The following is a 10481-nucleotide window of genomic DNA, read 5'->3' as shown; positions in this document are numbered from 1 at the left end:
AAAAAAAAAAAAAAAAAAGAAAAGAAATAATAGTTAAGTTAAAAAGACAGCCTATTGAACTAAATCAATCTCCAAGATATTAATACACATTTATGACATTTAGCTGGCTTTCCTGAAACTCTTTTATAAAAGAAATTTACATCTATAAAGGAAATCTCCATTTGTAAGGGTCTCTGTACACTAGAAACTCTTACTGTTTTAAATTTACATAACAAGCCTTACCTTTACTTAAGGTGATTTTCTGGCCTTCTTGCCTTGGCTAGATTTTTATTCACACCTTTTTCCTTGATTTGAGCAAATGATGATTCAATTTCTAGGCCTGAAGTTTCGGTTTTGTGCTTTTGAGATGTAAATTTTCTGCCTTGTTTCAGCTAACAGTCATCTTTTTAGAAGGTAAATTGTTGCCTAGCTAACAATTGCTTAGGGCAATAAAACACATAATTGAAAGATTTGTAGTCTGAATGGGGAAAAATATTTGAAAGCTAGTAAATGAGTATTTTTAACGAATGCCGTAAGATCTGCTTCTGTCTGTGTTTCTATGCCTTTATGTGTTATGTGTGATACTTGGTACATAAAGGTAGTTTCAAAATGGTTGATAAAATAGGAATGGCTTTGAAATTGTCAGTTATGTATAATGCAGACATTTTTGCCTGGGTTTACAGGTTAGATGGGTTTGTGCTGTGTCTATTACATGTTTTACAGTGAGGAAACTATTTCTATAGTATTTTTGATATTTGCTTAATTTGAATGTGACCTTATGTTTTTGGTTTTGAGCCTCTGGATTATGGGGTCTGGATATGTGGCCATGGTGAGGTCTGGGGGCATGTTCCTAGCACCTAGACCACCAGCTGCAAGGCAAAGTCAAACCCAATAATGGCCTCTTCCTCCTGGGCCTACCTCTGCCTCCTGACTATTCTGGGAGACATTCATTCCTTTAGGCATCATATTCACAGCTGCTTTCTGTCCTGAACTCTGCATCTTCTGTGTAAATTCAGAACTCAGAGAAGCCCCGCCCTTCATGGCTGTCCTGGGTGCCACATGACTACTTGAGACCCAGGGTGATTGGGGAAAATAATATTAGGGAGGGAGGGTACTTGTGTCATTGTTTCAAATTCTTTTAAGTAATGTAAAATCTTAAAGTCACGTTATGTTACATTAAGTAGTAATCATAAAATGTCTGAGTCATTGGTAAGTTAAAATATGGAAGCATTAGTTATTAAACATGAGTTGAAGTTTCTATACTTGGGCATCTTATTTTTATATATTGAAAGCTAAATATATTTAGATCTGTTAATAAAAACTTAAGGAAACGTCTTTCTAAAAAATTATAAACTGGTTTTCATCTACAAATACTGATTTAAAACGGTTCAAAATTACCTCCTAGGGCCTTCGCTAGAAATTAAGGTTGCAAGAGTTTAAATTTTGGTTAATAATGGCCAGACATGGCGGCTCACACCTATAATCCCAGCACTGTGGGAGGCCAAGGTGGGTGGATCTCTTGAGATCAGGTGCTCAAGACTAGCCTGGGCAACATGGCGAAACCCCATCTCTACTAAAAATACAAAAATTAGCTGGGCATGGTGGCACATGCCTATAATCCCAGCTACTACTTTGGAGGCTGAGGCATGAGAACTGCTTGAACCTGGGAGGCAGAGGTTGCAGTGAGCTGAGATTGTGCCACTGCACTTCAGCCTGTGTGTCAGAGTGAGACTGTGTCTTTAAACAAAAAAAGATTGTAGTTAATATATGTAACTAAGACCACTAGAGGTTGGATGTGGTGGCTCATGACTGTAATCCCAGCACTTTGGGAGGCCGAGGCAGGTGGATCACCTGAGGTCAGGAGTTCAAGACCAGCCTGGCCAACATGATGAAAATCAATCTCTACTAAAAATACAAAAATTATCTGGGTGTGGTGATGTGTGCCGAGTAGTGTGCAGCTACTTGGGAGGCTGAGGCAGGAGAATTGCTTGAACCTGGGAGGCAGAGGTTGCAGTGAGCTGAGATCACACCATTGCACTCCAGCACGGGCAGTAGAGCAAGACTCCATCTCTTTTTTTTCTTTTTTTTTTGAGACAGCTCACTGCAAGCTCCACCTCCCAGGTTCAAGTGATTGTTCTGCCTCAGGCTTCCGAGTAGTTGGGATTACAGGTGTCTGACACCATGCCCGGCTAATTTTTTGTATTTTTAGTAGAGATGGGGTTTCATGTTGTCCAGGCTGGTCTCAAACTCCTGACCTCAGGTGATCCACCCTCCTCAGCCTCCCAAAGTGCCAGGATTACAGGTGTGAGCCGCTGCGCCCAGCCTGACTCCATCTCAAAAAACAAAACAAAACAAACAAACAAAACCCAAAAAATCCCCCTACTAGATATAAGAGAAACAATTCTGTATGCAGAGTACATAGACGAAATCAAAATATGCTTTTGGAGAGGAAAGTTGTAAAGGCATAAAAATGTGAGGTTGGGCCAGGTACCAGGTGTATTGTCTTATACCTGTAATCCCAGCGCTTTGGGAAGCCCAGGTAGGAGGATTGCTTGACCTCAGGAGTTTGAGACCAGCCTGGGCAACACAGTGAGACTTGTCTCTACGAAACAAACAAAAAAATGGGTGTTTGTTGAGAAAAAAATAATTTTTTTTCTAGTTTAGAAATTACCTAAAGGTTGCTTCAAATTGAAGAATAAAACATGTATGTAGGTAAAACTAAATAAATATAGAAAATTGGGAAGAAAGAATTTCAAAAATCAGAAGAGATTATAAAAGTTTTATGAGCATTTTCTGGTTGAATTTGTTTATAAGGTTTTATTAAAATTAGTTTTAGTATAAATAATAGAGTAACACAATTAAAATTTGTTTTTCTCTTTTGAACAAAAATTTCATGTAGCATTACTAAGTGACAGTAAAACATTTTTGTTCACCTTTTGAGTAAACTGCAAAAATAAATAAAGGGGAGAGAAGGAGAGACAGATGCTTTCTCATGCTGTCTTTTTCAGGTCTCTTGACTGTTTGGAATACTGAGTCTCCTCTGTATCAAGAATAAAGGTTTTTGCTTTTTAAAACCTTTTAATTATCATTTTGGCTAAATGAATGAGTATTATTATACTGAGATCTATGATTCTATTTTGGTCAAGTGTTTTCAACCTTTGATATATTTGTCAGCTTCTCAAAACCAAATTTCAAATCCAAATTAGGTCTTTTTTTGACCTCAAACTAACTTAGGGATACTACAGAGGGTCCATGTATTGTCCAAAAGAGAGATAATAAACAGACTTATTTGATATGTCAAATTACATGGGAAGCATTGTCAAATAAGAAATGTTTAACTTTTTTCTTGTTAAATGAATATGTCATTAATATATATTCCAAAATTGTGTGGGATTCCCCAAATTCTGATATGTCTGGGTATATGTTATCAGTCATAATTATGGTTATTATGTTAAATTATTTTAGGCTACAGAAATAACCAAATTTCCTTGATATTTGTATCTTTATCTATGACCATTTAAAGTTGTTTTTAGAGTTAATTGCTTGGTTCTGATGCAGTTTCTGAAAACTCTTCACAAGCAGGCAAAATCCTAGAGTACTCTGTCTTCAAGGAGGTTTGTGGAAAGGATGGGAAGGACCTTGGCAAGCATTCTTGAATACTGCATTCAGACAACTTTAGAATCATATTATTTTGATAGGTATATGATCTCCCAGAAGTCTAATTAAGAGACTGTGTTATAAAACTGCTAATCCAAGCAGGACAAGAATTAATTGAATACCAAGAAAATACTTCACCAGATTTTCATGCTAGATCAACCGGTACTGAAATTGTTTAGATATGCAATTTGAAAGAACTCCATTACCTGTGCCAAATAACCTGTGTAACTCACCTCATCAACAGTGCTATACACTTGAATTGGAGAAACAAAATTGATATTTAAAAGCATATAGGTTCAGTGTTAAGTGTGGATTCATAGAGAGCCTGGTCAGCTGTCCGGTCCTTCCTGAGTTCTTAAAACTTCCATTATTAAAAGATCTGCACGCCGTGATTCATCATGGAAGAAATAAAATAATCCAGAATAAAAATATATGTGCATATATAGGTGTAGTAATTGTTCTAAATTACTAAAATAGTTTATGACCAATGTTTGGTATGCCAAACCCATAGTATTAGGAGGACAACCAAAACTTCAAGTACATTCTGCTATCTCATGGGCCATTTGAATATTATAGAGGGATTTCATTCAATGGTAGTTTTCAGTGCATGTTTTCTGGTGACATAGAAGCTTTTTGGCCAGGCGCAGTGGCTCACACCTATAATCCCAGCGCTTTGGGAGGCCAGGGTGGGCAGATCACTTCAGGTCAGGAATTCAAGAGCAGCCTGGCCAACAAGGTGAAACCCTGCCTCCACTAAAAATACAAAAACAAGCCGGGCATGGTTTGCATCCCTGTACTCCCAACTACTTGGTTGACTGAGACAGGAGATCACTTGAATCTGGGAGGCGGAGGTTGCAGTGAGCCAAGATTGCACCATTGCACTCTCACCTGCCCACTTGCATAAAAGCGAGACCCCATTGCCCCCCGCCCCCCCCCAAAAAGACTATTAGGCTATTGGGAGATACTTGTTTCTTTATCAGTCGTAAAACACTTAAATAAGATATTACAGATACAACAGCACTAGGTAAATCTAACTGAATCATCTGTATTGCCTTGGTAAAAAGTATTGCAAGTTGATGACAACCAGATACATTTCCAGTGGAAAACATAAGTTGATTCCTTGTAAAATAGGCACTGGAAGGCGTATGCTTCTAATAATGGAACCTCATGTGTCTTCTGCTACTAAACTCTTTAATATGACTAAATTCTGCACAGCTTTAGTGCATTATGCCAAAGTATATTTTCACCAGGTAAAGAAAGCTTTTCATGATCTACTGCCTAGGTTAAGAGGAGTGGATCGGTGCTCTGTTTCTGACTGATTTTGAAGCCACAAAGGCACCATTACAGTTTCCCTCCCATTTTGGCCCTTCATTGCTTATGAGGACGATCAAACCCTTCATGATCTAGAGCATGGATACTGGGCCTTCTGAAAACAATGTCAAGAAAGAATGCCCTTGTCACTTGCACTGCAGCAAAACTTCAGGACCTTGAAATGTGGGTTCATAATCTCACCACTTAGAAGGCCCCTCTCCCCCAACTCATGGAACTGTCCACCAACTGGAGACCTTAGGGTAAAGCTGAGGAAGAGACCAGGGAAGCTGCTTCCGAGAAACAGACAGCATGACAGATGTGGATAGCTTTCTCAAGATAATGGATCATGAATTCTTTGTTATCATGAGACTCTTATCTCTTGTTCTTTTCCTTATCTCTCATGCCTCTATGAACCATAGAACTGAAAAAAGGGTCTCTTGTGTGCAGTCATGGAGTATACTTTTTTTGTGGAGGATTTTGCAGCCAACTTATACATAGGCAAGCATATGCCTTGATAAATGGAGGATAAAGGGCCAAAATGGGGGAGAGATTTTAATGCTGCCTTTGTTGCTTCAAAATCAGTCAGAAACGGAGCACTGATCCACTCCTCTTAACTGACGTCATAGGTTAACATCGCCAGGAAGCCTTCACGCTTCGGGGGGGGGTATCATTGTAGATCTCCTTTTCCGTGGTTTGGAGTAAATGAGGTAATGATTAAAACTTTATCTATCAAGTGACTGTGGCCCCAGCTACTTGGGAGGCTGAGGTGGGAGGATGGGTTGAACTGGGAAGGTGGAGGTTGCAGTGAGCCAAGATTGTGCCACTGCACTCCAGCCTGGGGGACAGAGTGAGACCCTGTCTCAGAAAAAAAAAAAAATATCCATCATAGTAAGCTCTATAGAAGATTCTATGGCAAAGCCTATGGTTACAAAACAGACTTTAAAATATCTTGCTAACGTTGTGCTAGATAATAGAATTGCTCTAAATTACTTACTGGCTACACAGAAGCATCTGAGCAGTTGCTGATGCTTCTTGTTGCACATGGAGGAACACATCAGGTATTATAGAGCCTCATTTGTAGGGGATTCATGAACTGATTGCTTGGTTGAAATGAGTAGATTCTTTATCTTATTCTTTGATCTATTTGATTTTAGTTGGTTTGGTTCATGGGGACCCTGGCTAAGGCCCATACTCCAAACTCTTGATATTATCCTCTGGATAGTTATAATAGGAGTCTCCCTAGTACACTGTATTCTCTCAAGTTTTAAATGTTTGCATGCAGCCATCTTTAAAATATCAACTGGTCTCTCTTCTACTGGAACAACAAAAACTCAAAGAAATGAGCGTGGCGCAGTGGCTCATGCCTGTAATGTTAGCACTTTGGAAGGCTGAGGCAGGCAGATCACCTGAGGTCAGGAGTTTGAGACCAGCCTGGCCAACATGGTAAAACCCCAACTCTAATAAAAATGCGAGCGCGCGCACACACACACACACACACACACACACACACACACACAAAATTAGCCAGCTGTGGTGGTGTGCATCTGTAGTCCCAACTACTCAGGAGGCCGAGGCATGAGAATGCTTGAACCCAGAAGGCGAACGTTGCAGTGAGCTGAGTTGGCACCACAGCGCTCCAGCCTGGGCGACAGAGCAAGACTCTGTCTCAATAAATAAATAAATAAATAAATAATTAATTAAAAAACAACTTAAGGAAATGTATGACCGTGAGGGTACCATGAGCTCTAAATGACGTGCTAAGACTGGAAACCAAAATGATGGTAACTGAGAGTGATGTGAAAACCCTAAGTTTTGACCACACTCTCACCTCAGTGACAACCTGACCAAAAGGGGGAATTTTTAAACACAGTTTTGAGAGTCTATTGTTTTGGACTGTACTTGCACACTAGGCCCCAATAGACCAGACCAAACCAAAATAGAATCTCACGCTAAGTGTGACATAATCAAATAGAAACCTTAAGGAAGCAGATAGATCCTAAAACAGGCCAGGTTTTGTTTCTCTCCTGAAAGCAGGAGATTCCAGCACAAGGTCCCCTCTACTCTAACCCTTACAAAAAAGTAACCTGAAGTCCTTGCTTCCACTTTACAAAACCCACTGTTTTACTATTTCCCAGTAGGACTTGAGATCACATTAATGATGGTGGCAGAGTGATGTCAGTGCCTCAAGTTTTGATCAACCTTTCAAGGTTGACCAAAAGAGGAGAATTTTGTTGTTGTTGTTGTTGTTGTTTTTGAGATGGAGTCTTGCTCTGTCACTCAGGCTGGAGTGCAGTGGCATGATCTCAGGTCACTGCAATCTCTGCCTCCCGGGCTCAAAAGATTCTCCTGCCTCAGCCTCCCAAGTAGCTGGAATTACAGATGCATGCCACCACACCCCACTAATTTTTGTATTTTTGTATTTTTAGCAGAGATGGGGTTTTACCATGTTGGCCAGGCTGGTATTAAACTACTGATCTCAGGTGATCCTCCCACCTAGGCTTCCCAGAGTGTTGGGATTACAGGCATGAACCACCGCACATGGCCAAAAACAGGGAATTGTTAAGTTTAGCCTAAAGCTGCCTCCAAAAACAGGGAATTGTTAAGTTTAGCCTAAAGCTGCCTCCTTACATATTTTAAGTTCGGTTTAAAGCTTTCTGTATTCTTAGTGAACTGTATGTAAACAGGCTATAAACTATTCTTGTACCCATCACTGGTACAAGATTTTTCAGCCAATCAAAGGCAGCCAGCTCTTCAAACTGTGCTCAAATAAGGCAAATGCTGAGCTGTAACTAATCCAGCTGTCTCTATACTTCACTTCCATTTTCTGTATATTAATTTGTTTTTTCTGTTCATAAATCTTCTTTGACTACACGACAGCATCAGAGTCTCTTTGCACCTATTCTGGTTTGGGGGGTGCCCGATTTTCTAATCATTTTTGCTCAGTGAAACTCTATCAAATTTGTCTGTGGGTTTTCTTTAACAGTCCTTTCCTTCCTCAGCCCCTGGAGTCTTCATACAGGCTATGTGTCACTTGGAGAGACCACTCGGTTCCTTGCTGGTCTTTCTCGTGAGGCCCGCTTTTCTTCGTCTTCCTGGCAGGCGCAGCTTTGCTAGGGGTTAGTTAGTCACAGTAGCAGTTGTCAGTGGCCAGGGGAGGTGAAGGCAGGAGGCCTGGAGAGCAGGGGCGTGTCCTGAGAACCCTCTGCTCTCCTTTTGAGCTGCTGGGAAGAGACTTTTTGCTGCAAGCTTACTGATTATTATGGCTGAAAATTGTGGTTCGCGTGTCCTGGATGGAGATACACACAGGAGATGAACAACTGGGGCCTGAACTGCTCAGGGCAGCTTCAGCTTCGCAGGGAGTTGGATCTGCAGGGAGCCTGGCCAACCCTGATCAAAGTGCCCTGAGTGGATGACTTGGAGGAAGTTTTCTCAGCATCCCATCTGCATTCTTACGGGCTCTACCCAGTGCTCTCAGCCCCTCTCTGCCATGTCAAGGGATGCAGCAGCTGCCTGCTGCCCTCGCTCCCTTCACCTCATGTGCACGCAATGCAGCCACCCAGCTTTGGGGGATACGAGAAAGTTCTTTGGCCACTGGGAGGCTGAGTGCCAATGAGAGATGGCTCTTTAGTGCCAGACTTTCTCTAAAAAGTCATCTTTGTCTGACCAGGCACGGTGGCTCATGCCTGTAATCCAGCATTTTGGGAGGCCAAGGCGGGCGGATCACAAAGTCAGGAGATCGAGACCACCCTGGCTCACATGGTGAAACCCTGTATCTACCAAAAAAAAAAAAATATATATATATATATATATAATTAGCTGGGTGTGGTAGCACACACTTGTAGTCCCAGCTATTCGAGAGGCCGAGATCACATCACTGCCCTTCAGCCTGGGCAACAAAGCAAGACTCTGTCTCAAAAAAAAAAAACAAAAAAACGGTCATCTGTGCCCGTTGGAAGTTTCTCCTTGCGAAGGCCCTGACTACCATGGGTTGGCTCATTGGAGCTTGGACTGGTGGCCGTCACAACAAAACCCGGGAGACGGCAGGAGCCCTGGACTCCAGGGCCTGGGCTTAGAGGCACAAGCCAGTCTGCCTTCTTCTCAGGACTCTCTGGGCTCATTGGCTTTTATCCTGCTTCCCCACACAGGGTAACATCTTATCACAGGTAAATGAAACCTCGGTGTTCACGTCTGCCCTTACCCCCATGTGACTCAGCCAGATGGAAACAGCAGTTATGAAAATCACCAATGTGTTTCAAAAACTGGAGACGGGGCAGTGAATTGGTGGCAGCCTGAAGGGAAGAGCAGAAACCCAACCTCTTCAAATTTTAGGATTTATCTCTGTATCTGCTGGATCCTGGGGGCAGGCTGGAGAAAGGACTGGTGTGTCTGAAGCTTTTCTTTCTTTGAAGTCTTCATATCCCAAAAGTTGTGAAAAATAAAGGAAAAAAGATTCCACAACTTGACCTTCCATCTTTCTTTCTTTCTTTTTTTATTTTTATTTTTCGAGACGGAGTCTTTCTCTTGTTGCCCAGGCAATGGCATGATCTCGGCTCACTGCAGCCTCTGCCTCCCGGGTTCAAGCGATTCTTCTGCCTCAGCCTGCTGAGTATGCTGGGATTACAGGCATGCAGCACGACGCTAGGCTAATTTTTTGTGTTTTTAGTAGAGACGGGATTTCACCGTATTGACCAGGCTGGTCTCAAACTCCTGACCTCAGGTGTTCCACCTGCCTTGGCCTCCCAAAGTGCTGGAATTATAAGCGTGAGCCACCTTGCCCAGCCCCATCTTTTCAAAATATGTAAAAAAAAATCCAAGCAACCAAGCAACAAAAACTACCTCTATTCTCCTCCCTCCATACCTCATCTTCTAAAAGCAAAGTATTAAGTAAAGGCCATGGGTAGATTGCAGGCTGTCCCTGGCTTGCTGATGTGTTTTGTTTGGCCCGCATAATTTTTTTTTTTTTAAATTTGAGCCAACGTTTAAACATTGTGGGATTTCAAATACCAGTCCAGAAAATCTAGAATCCCTGACCACATTGGAGTGCAAAACCAGCTGGAGCTACGCGGTTGCATGGGAATAATCTAGCTTAGCTCATGTCTGACCCCTGTTGGCATCTGAGTTTGCCGTCTCTATGTAAAAGACCTTGCAGTCAGCTGTCCTTACAGTATTTTGCTGGATTAAGCTTTCCAGAGCAATGGGGTATTGCTCTAATGTTCCTGGATTCTTCTCCAGATTTGTTCATCCACTCAACTTCCTTGACAGATTTTATTAATCCCTTTCCTGTGTTCATGTTAAGTCTATCAAGTAACCTACTATTTGAGTCTCTCTGCTGGGATTTTGGCTTAAAGCACTTTGCTATTTAAATTTAAGTTATGTGACTTCACACATTTATGAATGTTCTGATGTTAATGGCTTTGAAAAAGTGAGAAAGTGTAAGATTGCACTGTGCAGCATATTCCTTTAATTTGTAATTGAAGTTTCAGACTTGTTCTACAGCCTTGGGCTGTATCAATTTAGTGTTTTTTTTTTTTTTT

This window comes from Cebus imitator, unplaced genomic scaffold (genome assembly GCF_001604975.1).
Source record: "Cebus imitator isolate Cc_AM_T3 unplaced genomic scaffold, Cebus_imitator-1.0 Scaffold19, whole genome shotgun sequence".
NCBI classification, from domain to species: domain Eukaryota; kingdom Metazoa; phylum Chordata; class Mammalia; order Primates; family Cebidae; genus Cebus; species Cebus imitator.
Note: the sequence above shows the minus strand (reverse complement) of the source record.